At 32.2% G+C, this 20,459-nt stretch overlaps 1 protein-coding gene across 1 annotated transcript in view; it reads right to left on the bottom strand.

Moving 5' to 3' along the window:
- LOC127713648 (pyrokinin-1 receptor-like) overlaps positions 1-19,730 on the bottom strand; it is a 58,140-nt gene extending 38,410 nt beyond the window's left edge. The window contains exon 1 of the mRNA XM_052219804.1: positions 19,252-19,730. The gene's annotated coding sequence lies outside the window, so the exon portion shown is untranslated. The remainder of the gene's footprint in view (positions 1-19,251) is intronic.
- Between the last annotated feature and the right edge of the window lie 729 nt (positions 19,731-20,459).

The raw sequence follows: 20,459 nt of genomic DNA, 5'->3' as shown, positions 1-20,459 counted from the left end.
CATGTGTTCTGTAGTAAAAGGAAATGTAAAGAATACGTATTGTGTTCGTTCTATGAACGAAAGAATGTGTGGGATATATAGTACATGGCCATAAGGATTTGTCACTTACAATTTGTTACTATATATTTCAAAACAATATTGAGGGGCCATTTCTGGTTGGATTTTAATCAATTTGATACCAATAGAAAAAGGACTGTCATACGTTTAGTTTGCTTATTTGGTAATATATTTGTTGTGAAGCGCTAATTACCAATTTCTGATGATATAAACACAAAATTTATTTTTTGTCCAAAAAAGTTGCCATATATTCCATTCAAATTAAATTGTAAATAAATTCAATACTTATTCTCATTAGGAGAAAACAAAAATAACCGAAGAAAAAAATATGACCAAATAAACAATAACACTTTAGACAATTCTGCGTCTTTCAACACATGGTTTGTGAAAATCTAACTAAAAATGCCGTCAAAATATGTATTTTTTTAAACGTGGTTTTACATAAAATAATTATAATTTTTATATTGACTGACCGATTTATTTGTGCTTGAGAAAGTTTTTCAGTATCGTGTATATAAGTGAAAAAGTGGGACTCCTGTATCATGTAAACGGAAAATAACATGTATGAAAAATAAGATTGGCAATGCGAAAACTATCCACCAGAGATTTGAACAATGAGAAAAACCTATACCGTATAGTCAGCTATAAAAGGCCCCGGCATGAAAAATATGATATAATTCAAACGAGAAAACTGACGGCCTAATTTATAACAAAACAATTTACGTATAACAAATATGACAGACATGAAACAACGACAACCACTGCATTACATGTACTTGACTTGGGACTGACACATAGAAAATGTGGCGGGGTTAAACACATTTCTGAGCATCCAACCCTCCCCTAACATGAGAGAGAGGTGTTACAGCACAACATAAGAACAAACTGTAAAAGTCAGTTGCAAAGGGCTTAACTCAATAAATCGGTACGAAGCACAAATAAACCAACTAACATAAAACAATAGACAAAAATCAACGATATAAGAGTACTCGCAGTTACTGAAAGCTAGTTATTTGCATTTGGAGGAAGTGTTTCTTTCGCTATTGCGTGAAGAGGAAGTGTTTTCATTGTAAATATAAGAGGAAGTGTTGCTTTTGCTATTGTATGAAGGAGGAAGTGTTTTCACTGTAAATATAAGATGAAGTGTTTCTTTCGCTATTGCGTGAAGGAGGAAGTGTTTTCATTGTAGAAATAAGAGGAAGTGGTTCGCGTGGTAATATATATATAAAAGAGAAAATCATAATAAGGGGTTGTTTATTATGCAATGAAAAGATAAGAGGTTGAGTAAAGGAAACTTATTTCCAGTGTTTTTTACAGATGGGAAGTGTGTACTACATTATGCCATTAACATATTGATTGGCTTTGGTTTGCATAACTTCAAATAGCATGTTCAGCACGATCTCAATAAACAAGAAAGCGACTTTGTGCAAAAGAAAATGTTCTTTTTTAATTCTTTTAAAAGAGGAAAATGAAAATGGTTCGAATTCACGCAAAGATGGCGAGAATTGACTTTTGATAAAAAAAAATTCTCTTTTAAGATGTGCAAAATTGGTAATGTTTCCTTTATGTACATATCCTAAAACAAAATAAAAATGCGTTTTCTCCGTCATCCATGGACTGTAGAAAGTGTTTCTATTGCCATGTACAATAGAATAAAAATCTTTTCTATTCACATAAGAAGATCTTGAGAAGTGTTTCTATTACATTTACGGGTATAATAAAAAGTGATTTTGTAACGTACCAAAAGGAAAACAGTTATGTCCAGTTTCGTGTGAAAAAGTTTTCTCATTTCATCTTTCGCGTATTTTTTCAAAATATTGGAAGTGATTTTCTGCCTAATACAGACTGAAACGTTTCCCTTAAATTGACCATGACCATGAAGATAACAGACTAAACTGAAAATTATAAAGCTTGAACAAGACACCACTGAAACCCTATAAAGCTTCGGCAATATGAACAAGTGACCTAATACGATATACGATATATCGTATTAGGTCACTAGCACACTATGTAACGAATTTATCTTACCGATTATCTTAACATGTGGTATTTAGACTAGTGGCCTATCAAAGTGATCAAGTCTTCAATGCCGTTAGTATTAAGAACCTACTTCCATTGGTCTACACAAAAACAAATGCCAACAATAAAAACTTGTTAGCTTTAAATGTGTTTTATGAATTTATTTCAATCGTTCATCATCAATTTCTTCGTCTGTTGAAACTTTTAAGATTTTCCCTCAACACCGTGTTGTTTTATAAAGGGACGTAACACCACTACTGACCGTGTATTGAAATTAGCCCCGACTATTAACCCAATATGGGATATACACGGTCTCCACGCGGTTGCTTTTAACCAATCAATTCCTAGAAATGTATAGGAGGTAAGATAAATGTTAATACCGATGTTTTGTACAAGTCTTGGTTAAAACAGACAAGGATATAGAAGTGAAAAATAATAAAAGTAGCCTAATGGTCGTTTGGTAAATAAACAAGAGGCTCATGAGAGCCTGATATCGCTCACCTGTAATTTCAGTTTCAGGCATTTGACTTATTTGTAGATCTTACTTTGCTGAACAACTTTGGCATTTACACTTTCTCTCTTTCTATAATAATATCAAAGATAATACATGACCCAAAATTGTAAAATTTCCTAAAAAAATAACTATTTCTGGACAGTAACCAAACAATAAGTATTCCTATTGGTCTGAAGATTACTTGACAGGTATATCTAAACCTGTTTAACACTTTCACCTATGTCAGTTGGCATAATCATTGTTTAGTCCCAGTTGGGACTAAACCATGATTATATATAGGATTCATTCTTTAAACACTGTATATCTATAATCATGGTTTGATCCCACCATACGGAAAAATACTTCATTTAGCATAGAAGGTGGGACTAAACCATGATTATATATAGGATTCATTTTTTTTTAAAACTGTACATGTGTATATATATATATATATATATATATATATATATATATATATATATATATATATATATATATATATATAAGCATTGTTGAGTCCCACCTTCTATGCAAATTGAATTATTTTCCCATAGGGGTGAGATTAAACCATGATTATATTAATACACATTTTTCATGATAAGTAAAGATATATTTATTTAAAATAGATTTATTACACTTATTTCTACCCAACGCCTTGTAAAGGGTTTTTTTTGGGGGGACATTCTTATAAAAAAAGAGGCAAGGAATTTTTTTGGGAAAAATTATAAAAATTGCATTTTATTATTGTATGACCTTGACCTTTAAACTCTATATAGGTCATGCTTGAGTTTTTGTGAATAATATGAATGTTACACTCTGAATTGCATGACCTTGACCTTTTACCTTAATATAGGTCAATGTCAGGTCAGACGTTTGATCTATATAAAAATTTTAAGGGAATTTAATGTAAAATTTTACATTATGAATTATATGACCTTGACCTTCAACCTCTATATAGGTCAATGTCAGGTCAGACGTTTGACCTATATAGACATTTTGGGGGAATTTGATATAAAATTTTACATTTTAAATTGTATGACCTTGATTTTTTAACTTCAATACAGGTCAATATCAATCAGACGTTTTACCTATTTAGAGGTGAAATTTTTGAGGAATTTAATATAAAGTTTTACATCCTGAATTTTATGACCTTGACCTTTTAACTTCAATATAGGTCAATGTCAGGTCAGACGTTAGACCTATTTATACATTTTTTGGGAATCTCATATGAAATATTGCTTCCTGAATTGCATGACCTTGACATTTTAAATAAATATAGGTCAATGTCAGGTCAGACGTTTGACCTTTTTAGAAATTTGTTGGGAAATTTATTATAATACTTTTAAATTGTATTGCCTTGACCTTTAACTCTTAATAGGTCGTGCTGACATGAAAGGACTTGCCCTGTATGGGAGTTTTGTGGATATTATAAACTTGCATTTCAAATTGTATGTCGTTGTTCTTTGACATCTATATAGGTCAATGTTAGTTCAGACGTTTGACCTAATTCTCGAAATTGTGGTAAAAAATAATGAAATTGAACTACCACATGATCAAGACGAGCTATGTTTATCGTACGCTTCATCTTAACAATTAATTTAAAAAATTCAATTCATAACTAAGTCATATTTTTACATTTATAACATATTTTCCTTCTTCAAGATGACGATTAGACATCAAGAATACCACGAAAACAATTGAGCCTGTCCGTTTGTTAAGGAGGGGCTGCACTTACGAGATATTTTAACAGACGGACGGACGGACAACGGACAGCATACCGAAGGACATACATCTGACGAACAGATGGGCGGTTGAACGGACAGGCAGACAGTGTAATTCCTATATAACCCCAATACATTGTTTGCGGGGTTATAATTATTATATGCTTTTTGGACTATAAGGTCTAAGTTAGGAACAACTGCGAGGACGGAATAAAGCAAATGAAAATGAATATGTTTGCCAGTAATTCATTCACCATCATACTATAGTAGAATCCTTTTAATCGTGGTTTATTTCAACATATATTACATAAAATGGGACTATAGCAGGATAACATTGATCATGGTTTACGTATATAAAGTGTGACTAAAGTAGGATAAAATGATTCACGGTTTATTCTCATGTATTGTTTATATAGTGGGACAAATGCGAGGACGGAATAAAGCATATGCACTTTATGCTTATTTTGTCTAATGTGAACAAAGAACCAATGGAAAGGATGGATAGTAACACATGAATAAAGTTGTGCTCTCACTAGCACTTTGGTTTTATTAAAAAATAGTGCAGATTTAAAATCTATTATTCATGACATAGTTAAGACTAAAGAGGAAAAAAAAAATTGATCAGAATAACGGAAAATTGTATTCTATTCATGCGCTATATTCCGTCCTCGCATCCGGTATTTTCATAGCAGTGTTCTATATATAGGCCTAGGTTTATTCCCACATATATAACATACCGTGGGACTAAAGAAGGATACTACAGATTATGGTTCATTCCCACATATATAACATTCGGTGGAACTATAGTAGGATACTATAAATCAAGGTTTATTCCCACATATATAACATACCGTGGGACTATAGTAGGATACTATAGATTATGGTTCAATCCCACATATATAACATTCAGTGGGACTATAGTAGGATACTATAAATCAAGGTTTATTCCCACATATATAACATACCGTGGGACTATAGTAGGATACTATAGATTATGGTTCAATCCCACATATATAACATTCGGTGGGACTATAGTAGGATTATTGATCAGAAAAACGGAAAATTGTATTCTATTCTATTCATGCGCTTTATTCCGTCCTCATTTGGTATTTCTATAGTAGTGTTTTATATATTGATCAAGGTTTATTCCCACATATATAACATACCGTGGGACTATAGTAGGATTATTGATCAGAAAAACTTAAAATTGTATTCTATGCTATTCTTGCGCTTTATACCGTCCTCATTTGGTATTTCTATAGTAATTGTTTCTAATGTGAACAAAGAATCAATGGAAAGGATGGATAATAACACATGAATATTAAGTTGTGCTCTCACTAGCACTTTGGTTTTATTAAAAAATAGTGCAGATTTAAAATCTATTATTCATGACATAGTTAAGACTAAAGAGGAAAAAAAAAAGAATTGATCAGAATAAAGGAAAATTGTATTCTATTCATGCGCTTTATTCCGTCCTCGCATCCGGTATTTTCATAGCAGTGTTCTATATATAGGCCTAGGTTTATTCCCACATATATAACATTCGGTGGGACTATAGTAGGATACTATAGATTATGTTTCATTCCCACATATATAACATTCAGTGGGACTATAGTAGGATACTATAGATCAAGGTTTATTCCCACATATATAACATACCATGGGACTTTAGTAGGATACTATAGATTATGGTTCAATCCCACATATATAACATTCGGTGGGACTATAGTAGGATTATTGATCAGAAAAAAGGAAAATTGTATTCTATTCTAACCATGCGCTTTATTCCGTCCTCATTTGGTATTTCTATAGTAGTGTTTTATATATAGGCCTAGGTTTATTCCCACATATATATTAAAAAGGGACTATAGATCATGGTTTATTCCCACATTTATTGCATTAAGTGGGGCTTTAGTAGGATACTTTGGTTTCATGGTTTATTCCCACATATATTGCATTCATTGACCTATGATATGAAACTATGGATCATGGTTTATTTCCACATATATAACATTCGGTGGGACTATAGTAGGATACTATAGATTATGGTTCATTCCCATATATATAACATTCTGTGGGACTATATTAGGATACTAAAGATTATGGTTTATTCCCATACATATAACATTCGGTGGGACTATAGTAGGATACTATAGATCAAGGTTCATTCCCACATACATAACATTTGGTGGAACTAAAGTAGGATACTATAGATTATGGTTAATCCCACATATATAACATTCGGTGGGACTATAGTAGGATACTAAAGATTATGGTTTATTCCCACATATATATATAACATACCGTGGGACTATAGTAGGATACTATAGATCAAGGTTTATTCCCACACATATAACATTCGGTGGGACTATAGTAGGATACTATAGATCATGGTTTATTTCCACGTATATTCCATTAAGTGGGTCTAAAGTAGGATACTGTAGATCATGGTTCATCCCCATGTTCAGAACTTTAAGTGGGTCTAAAGTAGGATACTGTAGATCATGGTTCATTCTCATGTTCAGAACTTTAAGTGGTACTATAGTATGATACCATATATCATGGTTTATTCCCACATATATAACATTCGGTGGGACTATAGTAGGATACTATAGATTATGGTTCATTCCCATATATATATCATTCGGTGGGACTATATCAGGATACTAAAGATTATGGTTTATTCCCACATATATAACATTCGGTGGGACTATAGTAGGATACTATAGATCAAGGTGCATTCCCACATACATAACATTTGGTGGAACTAAAGTAGGATACTATAGATTATGGTTAATCCCACATATATAACATTCGGTGGGACTATAGAAGAATACTAAAGATTATGGTTTATTCCCACATATATATATAACATACCGTGGGACTATAGTAGGATACTATAGATCAAGGTTTATTCCCACACATATAACATTCGGTGGGACTATAGTAGGATACTATAGATCATGGTTAATCCCACATATATAACATTCGGTGGGACTATAGTAGGATACTAAAGATTATGGTTTATTCCCACATATATATATAACATACCGTGGGACTATAGTAGGATACTATAGATCAAGGTTTATTCCCACACATATAACATTCGGTGGGACTATAGTAGGATACTATAGATCATAGTTTATTTCCACGTATATTCCATTAAGTGGGTCTAAAGTAGGATACTGTAGATCATGGTTCATCCCCATGTTCAGAACTTTAAGTGGGTCTAAAGTAGGATACTGTAGATCATGGTTCATTCTCATGTTCAGAACTTTAAGTGGTACTATAGTATGATACCATATATCATGGTTTATTCCCACATATATAACATTCGGTGGGACTATAGTAGGATACTATAGATTATGGTTCATTCCCATATATATATCATTCGGTGGGACTATATCAGGATACTAAAGATTATGGTTTATTCCCACATATATAACATTCGGTGGGACTATAGTAGGATACTATAGATCAAGGTGCATTCCCACATACATAACATTTGGTGGAACTAAAGTAGGATACTATAGATTATGGTTAATCCCACATATATAACATTCGGTGGGACTATAGAAGAATACTAAAGATTATGGTTTATTCCCACATATATATATAACATACCGTGGGACTATAGTAGGATACTATAGATCAAGGTTTATTCCCACACATATAACATTCGGTGGGACTATAGTAGGATACTATAGATCATGGTTTATTTCCACGTATATTCCATTAAGTGGGTCTAAAGTAGGATACTGTAGATCATGGTTCATTCCCATGTTCAGAACTTTAAGTTGTACTATAGTATGATACCATATATCATGGTTTATTCCCACATATATAACATTCGGTGGGACTATAGTAGGATACTATAGATTATGGTCTATTTTCAAATATACTTGTATTCAGTGGGCCTTTAGTAGCATACTGTAGATGAAGGGCGGAATAAACTATAATGATAACATATTTAGACAAGAGAAAATAAATGTATCAGAATAATGTAAAGCTCGTGTGCTTTATTCCGTCCTCGCATTTGGTAGTAGGATACTTTGGATTATGGTTCTTTCCCACTCATTGCATTAAGTGGGGTATAGTAGGAGACTGTAGATCATTGTTTAGTTCCCCTATATAACATTAATTCGAACTACAATAGGGTTTAATGATTCATGGTTTATTAAGAATGAAAAATATGTCACAAATATATGATTATTTTAAAAGAATAAAAATTTGTGTATAATTGTTTATCATAAAAAGTTTGTCTGTCTGTGTGTATGATATAATCATGGTTTAGTCCCACACCTATGGAAAAAAAACTTCATTTAACAAAGAAGGTGGGATTAAACCATGATTATATATATATACAGTTTTTAAAAAATGAATCTTATATATAATCATGGTTTAGTCCCACCTTCTATGCTGAATGAAGTATTTTCTCATAAGGGTGGGATTAAACCATGATTATATATATACAGTTTTTTTAAGAATGTATCCTATATATAATCATGGTTTAGTCCACCTTCTATGCTAAATGAAGATTTTTTTCCGTATGGGTGGGGTTAAACCATGATTATATATATACAGTTTTTTAAGAATGAATCCTATATATAATCTTGGTTTAGTCCCACCTTCTATGCTAAATGAAGATTTTTTCCGTATGGGTGGGATTAAACCATGATTATATATATACAGTTTTTATAAAATGAATCTATATATTTTTTCCTTTTTTAGAAATTATTTTATATTTAATCATGGTTTATTTATTGTAAAACATGGTCTTTTATTGTTTTCGTGGCTGTTAAAAAAAAATCCCACGTGGGACTAAATCATGATTATGCCTGTCAGTTTTGCTCTTACTGCTTTCGTTTTTGAGATGAAAGCCAAATACTTCATTTGACCCCTATGTTCTATTTTTAGAAACTGCCGCCATGTTTTTGAATGGATCAAATCCCCGAATACAATCTATAAACTAGATACCCTAAGGAACATTCAATTAAAGTTTTTAAGTATTTGGCCCAGTAGTTTCAGAGAAGAAGATTTTTGAAAAAGTAATAGACTTGCACGAAAAATGTAAAAAATAAATGTTTCAAGGGCAATAACTCATTAAGGAGTTAATTGACTATTTTGATCATTTGACTTATTTGTAGATCATACTTAGCTGAACATTTTTGCCATTTACACTTTCTCTCTATCTATTATAATATTATAAAGATGATAACCAAAAACAGTAAAATTTCATAAAAATAAACTATTTCGGACAGTTACCCTACAATGGGTGGTCCAATTGGTCTGAAAATTTCTTAGCAGACAGATCTTGACTTATTCATCACTTTAACTCATGTCACTTTTGCTCTAACTGCTATAGTTTTTGAGATAAAAGCCAAAAGCTGCATTTGACGCCTATGTTCTATTTTTTAGCCATTGCGGCCATGTTTGTTATTGGATCAAAACTTCGGATACAATTTATAAACCAGTTACTCTAAGGAACATTCAGTTAGAGTTTAGAAGTATTAGGCCCAGTAGTTTCAGAGGAGAAGATTTTTAAATGTTAGCAAACATGATGAACAAATTGTGTAAAATTGTCTTTAAAGGGCAATAACTCCTTAAGGGGTCAATTGACAATTTTGGTCATATACTTTTTTTGTAGATCTTACTTTGCTGAACATTTTTGCTGTTTACAGTTTATCTTTATCTTCAATTATATTCAAGATAATAACCAGAAACTGCAAAATTTCCTTAAAATCACAAATTTAGTGGCAGCAACCAAACAATGGGTTGTTCGGTTCATCTGAAATTTCAGGGCTGATAGATCTTCGCCTATTGAACATTTTTACCCCTGTCAGATTTGGTTTAGTTTTTGCGATATAAGCCAAAAACTGTATGTGGCCCCTATGTTCTATTTTTAGCCGTGGTGGCCATGTTTGTTGATTGATCAAAACTTCGGATACAATTTATAAACAAGATACCCTAAGAAACATTCTGTTAAAGTTTGAAGGTATTTGGCCAAGTAGTTTCAGAGAAGATTCTTGAAATAATTTACGACGACGACGGACGCAAAGTGATGGCATAAGCTCACATAGCCCTTTGTGCCTGGTGAGCTAAAAAGTAGCCTATACGGTCGTTTTGTAAATCTGAATGCAAATATATTTGCTGCAACTCATTTAAAGCCTTTTTCTCTAATGAGAAAGGTAAATATTCTAGATATACTTATTGGAGGTGTGATGAGATGATTGAAGCTGTTAATTTTCGGCAATAAAGTTTATCGACAGGTTGTAGGTATTCTTATGGGCACCAATTGTGTCCCTTCAACAGCAGACTTATTCTTGTACTGTTATGACAGTTTACGACCAAACTCAGTAAAGACCCGTCTAAATTGCATTTAATTGATAAATTCAACAACACTTACCGTTATCTTGATGATCTTTTTTCGTTAAATAATCAAGAATTTTCTGAATATACTCCCGAAATTTACCCAAAGGAACTTACTTCAAATAAATCAAATATAAACGTAATAACTGTCCTTTCCTAGATTTAGATACTTCAGTTTTACACGGGAAAATCTACACGACAAAAGTAACGATTTTTTTTCCCTATTGTAAATTTTCTTTTTTGGACGGTGGTGTTCTTTTGGCACCATCTTACGGTGATTATATATCAAAACTCGTTCGCTATGCCCGTGTCTGTTGTGACGTTTTGAATCTCAATGGACGTAAGCTATGTATTACTGGTAAATTATTAAGTCAGCGATTTCATTACCACAAATTGCTTAAAACCTTTACTAAATTATTCCATAGATATAAAGATTTGGTTTGGAAGTTTGGTTGTACCAGTAGAAAACTTGTTTCAAACGGGATAGCACATCCAAATTTTACGGAGATGTTGTTCACCGAGCCGGGAAATTTAGATACGATCCGGGTAAACTTATCGATCCTTTAAATAAACTTATTCTAAAAGGTTACCGATTCAACACTATAATAAGATCTTTGAATATTGTTTTATTGGTATTAATATTGATTTTGTTATCCGTAAATTTAAATCAAACTAAATATTATTTTTATATACATATGCACATTCATGGCTCTACAATCTGTCGATACCTGTACATTGCATAAGGTCATATTTTTCTCTGACTGTAAAGGCGTCTTTACACTAAATCCATTGGATTTTGAATGTGTACCGATGTTTAAGTCTTAGATGCATGATTTTTTTATTAGTTGTTATTGGCTTTGAACCAGCTGTCAGTAACTACGAGTACTCTAAGATCTGTACTTGGTGTCTTTTTGTTGTGGTGATGAATAAGTACCCTGCCACGTCCACTCTGTGTTTTTGTTAAATATATTTCTGCTATGTATCCATCTGATGAGTTAATATAAAAATAAGGTGTGGTATGATTGCCAATGAGACAAACTATAAAAATCAGTTGAAAAGGGCTAGTTTTACAGCTGACTATGAGGTATGGATTTTACTCATTGTTGAAGGCCGTTTAATTAATTATTGTTAATTTCTGTGTCATTGTTAATGTCATGTTAATAGTACACTGAATATCACTGTTAGGTGTCAGATGAATCAAGAGGCTCAATAGTATGGCGTTATGCGGATAGATGTATCATTTCTTGCCTAATCCTGGTTATATGAAAGAAATAAAAACCTTTATATAAAGTAACCTCAAAATCTGCCAAATTCTTCTTGTTTCAAAGGGGAGATTGTCTACGAATATTTGAACTCGATTCTGAGATCAAACTATATACAAGTCAAGTTGAGCATGATGGGATGAAGAAGGATATTTGATCTCATTTTCATTTCTTCAGATTTTTGAAATCAAATAGATTTACTACACTGATTAAAATTTGATAATATAAATGAGTTTCGAGGTATCTGTAAAACAGCTAAAAGGTTTTCAAAGTAGGAACAACATTTGATTTTCTAAAGAACAATTAATAAAACACAATTAATGATATTGATATGCATTTGAAACATAAAAGAAGGCAGGTTGTATCATAGCGTTATTATATAACATTTGTAGAGGTAATTAACGGAAAAGGCTAAAATGCTTGACTTCTTACCGAAATAATCAGCAAACTCATTAGAGAATCCCGCAAAAGAAAATGTAATTTAAAACATGCGTTCAAAATTTACCATAAAATTGCATGCTAATTAATTTTGCATCATTATCTTTTTTTCAGTTACGATCTGTATGTATGTGTTTTGGCGAAAAACGTTTTTTGAAACCCCGTGCCAAATAGTTGTTGGCAGAACAAGTAAGTGTAAATATTTTTTTAAGTTAATTATGTATAAAACCAATACACTTTGAAAATAGAAAAAAATCTGTCGTTTTTCATAAAACAAAACTTTCATGAACCATATTTGTTTTAATTTATTCCAAGGTTTTCAAGACTCCTGTGGTCTGTTGTTCAACTGTCGTTAAATTAATCATTACTAGTAACTATCAGTAACAGTAACTGTTGTTCAAAGTTTTTGAAGAAGTTTTAATAATCGCAACACAAAAAAAAAGAAAACTTTGATCAAAAACTTTGACGAACTTTCAAGGAATTGATGTCATCATATTTTCTTGAAACTTGGATGGACTTAGACGGGAGTTAGCCAATTATAGTGCAGTTTAGTAATGTTGCAATGTTTGTTTACAAAGCAAAGGCTTATGACAAAAGTGAGGGAAAAGGTATGTTGAGTACCAGTGAGAGTAAAAAAAAAATTGCTAGGGAAGAAATTATATGTTAGATTAATCTACTAAATTTATTTCGACCAGTGGTTAAAAGTTACAAAGAAGCAGACTGAATGTCGTGTTGTCTACTCTAAGATAATTCCTGAATTCGACAGGGTCCTAATTGTAAAGTAACAGTGACAACAGGAATTAAGAAGTCGTTTTATGAAATTTTTGCTTTTTTTCAAACATTGTATTCCCTGCAAACTTGACAGCATCTGTTAGATTTCCTTTCCCGTAATATTCTGTTATTAATAATTGAATAGTTCATGTTCTGTACTGTATGAATAAACGGATGTGGTGTATACGTTAATGAGACAGTAACCCAGTAACACAGATAATAAGTTTTATTGATTGATTGTTGTTTGCTTAACGAACAGAAACGAATATTTCATATATAGTTAGACCATCAAAAATAGTTGGAAATGAATGAAAGATAAATAATTTGGTTCTTATATATAAAAATCCTAGTTACAAACATATATTAGAATCTGATGTCAGGAAAGTCAAGAAGAGATATACTATACCTCACATTTTTCAAGTATAATTGTTCATTTTCATTTACATTAGAAGTAATGTATTTGGAGAAACAAAATAAAACGACAACAAATATATCTATATTGATTCAAGTAATGTGCTTATCAAAAAAGATTTGACAATATCAAAATTAAGAAGATGTGGTATATGATTGCCAATGAGAAAACTCTCCACCAGGCCAAATAACGTAGAAGTAAGCAACTATAGATGGCCTTCAACAATGAGCAAAAACCAATACCACTAAACAAGCTATAATATGCCCGAGCAGCTCGCAATTACTCTGATAAGATAAAATTTGGACCATTCTCTTTTGGTCCTTATTGGTCTTTTAGTTCCTTAAGTAGTAAATAATTTATACATCTTTGGCTTTCAAATTTTGAGGTATGACGTTCCTGGTGATTGTAAATCCATAAAAGCGACCAAATTTATAATGTTTAATCTTAATCTTTAAGATGCCAAGAACAGATTAATTCTTCCCTTGCAAAGCGTACATTTTTATCATTTATTGTATATAAATAGTAAAAGTTCCCTAGAAGTCACACAGAACAATAGAGAAAATTTTAATGCTAAAATTATTCAAAAGCATTTAACCAGTTAACCGATCAATAAAATTGAGAATTGAAATGGGGAACAAGTCAAAGAGACAACAACCCGACAAAAGAGCAGAAAACACCCGAGGGCCACCAATGGGTCTTCAACACAGCGAGAAAATACCGTCATGGAGGCGTGCCTCAGCTGGCCCCTAAGCAAAAATGTGTACTAGTTCAGTGATAATGGACGTCATACTAAACTCCAAAACATATAAATGAACTAAAATTAAAAATCATACAAGACTAACAAAGGCCAGAGGCTCCTGACTTGGGACAGGCGCAAAAATGCGGCGGGGTTAAACATGTTTTGTGAGATCTCAACCCTCCCCCTATACCTCTAGCCAATGTAGAAAAAAGAAACACACAGCAATACGCACAGTAAAACTCAGTTTAAAAGAAGTCCGAGTCCGGTGTCAGAATAGGTAACAAAAGAAACTAAGCAAAATGACAATGATACATAAATTAACAAAGGACTACTAGCAGTTACTGACATGCCAGCTCCAGACCTCAATTAAACTGATTGAAAGATTATGTCTTCATCATATGCAAATCAAGCACAATCCCTCCCGTTAGGGGTTTGATATCATATCTATCAAAAAAGATATGAGAAGAACATAACCCGTATTATGCCAACAACTAGTTTTAGAATAAATGTATTTATTTCCGATGCAAAGACCCTATGAGTGAATCAATATTAAAACCAAAATATGCCATCTTTAATGACCTGGCAACAGTATCGTAACTATACCCCTTCTTAATACGTCTGTTTAAAGGTTTAGTTAGCTTTTGAGGTGAATGCCAACATTTTTGTGCTTTGTGAAGAATATTAGCATAAAAGATTGGATGTGAAATACCTGAACGTATAAGATGTCTGCATGTTGATTTATATTTACGAATGGTGTCCTTGTACCGATGATAAAATTTAGTAACTGTTTTGACTAGTTTGTGATATCGAAAACCCTGGTGTAATAATTTTTCAGTTATACATACATTTCTTTCGTTAAAGTCAAATACGTTGTTACATACACGAGCGAATCGAACAAGCTGACATAAATAAACACCATAAGATGGTGACAAGGGAGCGTCACCATCTAAAAATGGATAATTAACAATAGGAAATGAAAAATCATCTCTTTTATCATAAATTTTGGTATTAAGCTTCCCGTTAAAGATATAGATATCAAGATCCTGGAAAGGGCAGTGCTCATTGTTAGTATTTGCTTTATTTAAAGTCAGTCCAGCAGGATAAATCTCTTTAGTGTACATACTGAAGTCGTCATTATTGAGAGCCTATATATCATCTAAATATCTAAAAGTGTTATTAATTTTTTGTATCAGATGTTGTTTCTGTGGGTCTTTGCTGATTTTAGTCATAAATTGTAACTCGTTACAATACAGAAACAGGTCCGCAATAAGTGGTGAACAGTTAGTCCCCATTGGAATTCCGATAACTTGACGGAACATATATATTCACATTCCGACTTTTTAAATGAGAATATGAGACAAAGTGGTATATAGGGTAGAAAAATCAAAACTTTTAACAGATTCAAAATCACCAATATAAGCATGCAATTTATTAAGTACTTCCAACGAATTTTTGACACTCCAAAAGTAATTAATTCCACTATTTTCAAAGGCCTTATTTGAACAATTAATTATCATGTTTTTGATTGTACCAAGTGTACTAGTAAGTATAATAGACAGTTTAGTAGTGGAATAATGGCTTGAATACGAAATAAATCTATATTTGTAAGGTGTTTTGTGCCGCTTCAGGCCAGTACATAGTTGGAACTTTCATTGTATTTGGTTCTGCTTGTAAAGAAGTAGCTAAGAATTTATGTTTGTTATAGATGTCATTTTCCGAAAATGGAGTCAGTTGGAATGTTGGTGAATTCGTGATTTCCTTTTGCAGAACCTCAATGTAAAATTTACGTCAAACAATAATGATATTATTAGCAGCCTTGTCAGCCGGGACAAAAACAAATTCCTTGGCGAGTTCTTTTAGCTTTTGTTTGATACGAGAAATAGGTTTATTATGGTTGTTGTTAGGAGTAAAATGTTCTTTAAAATGTTGTAAAATGACCATTACTACGTGTTTCCTAAATGATCATTTGCCTTGATATAAATTAAGGGGTGCATTCTGTTAGAAAAAATATGTACTTTTACGAGAACTTTTGCTCGATTCGTCTAAGAAGTCGAATTTATTTCGCACTATTTTTAAAAAATCCTTTATTGTTCACTTAAATTCACGGTATGAAAGTGAGGGCGTAATAACTTTTTGATGTATTTCTGAATATGCTACCAAAATTAAAATGACTAATACTTGTCAAATGCTGCACTCTTGATAGATTGTGGCAAATTAAAGTCATAATCATAAAATGGAAAAAGACACTCTAGTTAACCAAAACCGAAATTCTGTTGGAAGTAACGCTATGTTTTGCCTTTCATATATATACAAACTAATTTTCATGTTGGTTAAGGATGTCGTAATATGCCAAATCGTGTAAAATTTGGGAAATTGTACCAAAACCGCGAGTCTTCAACAACAACGTAAAACCTTTAAGGCTGATATGGATTTTTGTGGAATTGTTGTAAAATATCTAATTTGTATTATTTTAAATTGGTGTGTCCATTTTAGTATCATCATCTCGCCATCGATAGTGACCGGAATTAAACCTGTATGTCTATTATATTAAAAGTTCACAAAATACCATTTCATTGCTACCTAAATATAGTTCAGACATAATCGGTCCGAGAATGTGTGTGTGGGACCTGGTAATGTCCTTTTATACTATTCAGCCAAACGTGTAGCACTTGGTGTATTAGAGGAAATAAAATGCAATTAAAATTCCTTTGCAAAGAAAAGAAATATAAAAGTTTATGAGTGAACTTATTTCTGTTAGGGAGCTACCATTTGATATTTATGGGGGGGGGGGGATGAAATTTGAAAAAAAGGCAGGACAGGAGTTTTGAGTAAAAAAAAAAAATACAGGACAACATTTTTCATCCTAGCCCCCCCCCCCCCCCCCCCATAAAAATCAAATGGTAGCTCCCTTATATACATGTTATTTTTCTCTGTGGATTGGATATGCGGAGCACTACAATTTTTACATTACTGCAATTTCCCTTTCATTTAAGAACCATTCTTCTTATGCTTTCATTTCTAACGGAATTGCAAACATCTCTTTCTTACATTAAATAAGAGTTCGGAATTACAGAAAGAAAAAAAATTGTTTTGCGCAAAGTACAAATGTATAATCATTATTGATTTGTGTCTTATTATGCCCGCACCACTCCGTGACCGAGACAGTTGTATTACCAATGTGGTCCAATGCCAACAGCCCCCTGATAACCTACAACTTTACGGCCCTTGTAAATTGGCAGCAGACGGGAGACATTCGTGTCGTTCCGACACATTTAGTTTTTCTGTGTGCAGCGTTAACAGTAATTTATAATTGCGCATCTGGTGCAATAAAAAATGGTGCTGTTGATCGTTGTTACTATACCGCTGAATTTCTACATTTGCTTGTGGAATGTTAGTCCCCGAGGGTATCACCAGCCCAGTACATTATTTCTTCAGTACAGGCATGAAAATTGGGATATTTTTATTCAAATTTGCTGTTCAAAACTAAGGAAATCATCGGACAATAAGGAATGTATCTCCCTCATGCATAGCTCTCATTCATTTCCGGTATTTGCTTTACTTTTTGTCCTTTTCTCGTTACAGTAGCTCGTAAAGTTTGTATGAGAGTTTGGATTTTCGAACATTTTATACTAGGTCATTACCAAAGAGGCATTAATTGTCGAAATGAGCATCTAGTGCAGTAAAACTTGTATTTTAAACGTTACCGATAAAAGTGAAAATAATTATTCCCCGTATTTTTGGATTTTTATTGTATAATAATTCTTGCAATGCCGAGTGTTTACTTCCAATTAAGTAAAAATGTTTTCAAACAATTGTATTATGTATTTTGAATGATATCGGAACCCTGTGTTTCGCATACGATTGCTGCTGGTTGTATAAAAGTGTAATGTTGACTTAAAAAGTGAGTCCATTTATTAGTTAAATACAGAATGTTAAAAAAGATTCAAATTTTCTCTTTAGATGCTATTTCTTGGTCTTGAAGATTAGCTTCTGTCCAAGTTTCATAACAATCCATTAAGGTAAACAAACTTATCATATCAAAAAAATGTAAACCCAGACTGTCAGTAAATGGTAACTGTAAAAAAAGTCCATCTATCAGAAAAATATTGAAAATGAAAATACATTTTCAAAAGTGTGGTTCAGACATTATCTCTTAATCATAAAACAGTTTCATAAAATTCTATGAAGGTTTGACAAAGTATTTGATGTGTAACAAACTTTAACCCCAGACTGTATCTATTTGTTAAATGTAAAAAAAAACTAAGTCCATTTATCAGTAAAATGGGAAAAATGAAAATAAATATTTCAAAAAATTTGCTCAGGATACTGTATCCTAGTCATAAACAATCTTCTGTCCAAATTTCATAAAATTCCATGAAGGTTTGACAAATTTATTGATGACTGAAAAACTTTAACCTCAGACTGAATCTGAATGTTAAGTGTTAAAAAAACTAAGTCCATTTATCAGTAAAATAAGGAAAAATCAAAATAAATATTTTCAAAATTTTGCTCTGGATACTGTATTTTGGTCATAAACAAGCTTCTGTCCAAATTTCATCAAATTCCATGAAGGTTTGACAAAGTTATTGATGACTGAAAAACTGTTAACATCAGACTGAATATGAATGTTAACTGTAAAAAAAAACTAAGTCCATTTATCAGTAAAATACAGAAATTTTAAAAATTTTGCTATGGATACTGTATTTTGGTCACAACCAAGCTTCTGTCCAAATTTCATCTAATTCCATGTAGGTTTGACAAAGTTATTAATGTACAAAAAAGTTTTAACCACAGACTAAACCTAAATGTTGACGCCGCTGAAGCCGGCGCCGACGACGGAATCTAGGATCGTTATGTCTCGCTTTCGCGAAATAAATTTCGCAGGCTCGACAAAAATGTGAAAAGAAAAAAACGGATGAAATAATTTTCTTTGATTTGGATATATAGTATTAGAATTTATAAACTCTTACCTGAAAATGAATTAACGCCAATTTTTGCACACCTGAGGAATTATGACATTTTCTCTGTTATAAACACAGATAACTGCTACAGTGGATGAAGATTGACATGCTAGTTAACTTTGACGTCAAAAACTTCAATTTCTTCTTTACCACCAATAGATCGCCTGATAAACATCACTATATTACCAGCAAGCCTTCTTGCATAAACTTGATTTATACACGACTTAAACACAACTAAATTTTCATATCAGCAATAAAGAATTAATTCCACTGGAAATTCAAATATGTTTTTCTGTGTTTATGACTAAATATCAAATATGATTTATTGACGTTTAATGGAATATAGCCTCTGAAATCAGTTCATTCATATAAAACTTCATCAATGAAGATTTTGTCCGAGATTTATACAAGTATTGTTGTAATGTTAGATACAGCGCTTATTGAAATCCAATTGTGCGTTGTAACGTATGGCTAACTTGTAGAAGTACTTCTATCATTTCCACTTCTAATGTATGCATCAAGGCATTTAACATCTAAAGAAGGTTGTTACGGAGCGTGCTATACAAATTTATTATTTCATACGTCAATTATAAACCTGGGATGGTACTTAAGTTTTTTTTATTCCTAGATCTAACAATAATAAAGATAACATTTAAAACATAATTTTCATTATAAACGCATTTAGCTTTATTGAAACTAAAAATTTTGTATTCATCATATTCTACATTTACCTTGGAATTAAAATTACTCTTGTCATTACTTAATGAAAGCAAAATACATCTGATGGTTTAAGTGATGTTCATATTATGAAAAATGATATATTTGTTTAACGTTTGGGTCAGATCCCGGTAAACAACGATGAAACAGTAACCGAACGATACAAATAATCAAACAACTAACAGTCTAAAACAATAGGCAGGTGTCTGTACAATATGCAAAGCTCCAAATCGCCACGTGTATAGAACAGTACATCAGTATACATCGACATTGAAACAGCAACCCAACGATGAAAAGAACAACATGACTTATAGTCTTTAACAACAAGCAGGCTTCTGCACAACATGCCAAACTCTAAATCGCCACGAGTCATAGAACAGTACATCAGTAAACATCGACAATGAAACAGCAACCCAATTATACAAATACAGTCTCAAACGATACTCCGGCGTTATTCATTGGACGTGACGTTAAATACATAACAATAACACATCTTTGCT

This window comes from Mytilus californianus, unplaced genomic scaffold (genome assembly GCF_021869535.1).
Source record: "Mytilus californianus isolate M0D057914Y unplaced genomic scaffold, xbMytCali1.0.p SCAF_1, whole genome shotgun sequence".
Lineage (NCBI taxonomy): Eukaryota > Metazoa > Mollusca > Bivalvia > Mytilida > Mytilidae > Mytilus > Mytilus californianus.
The sequence above is the reverse complement of the archived record's forward strand: the minus strand, read 5'-3'. Positions and strand labels throughout refer to the sequence as shown.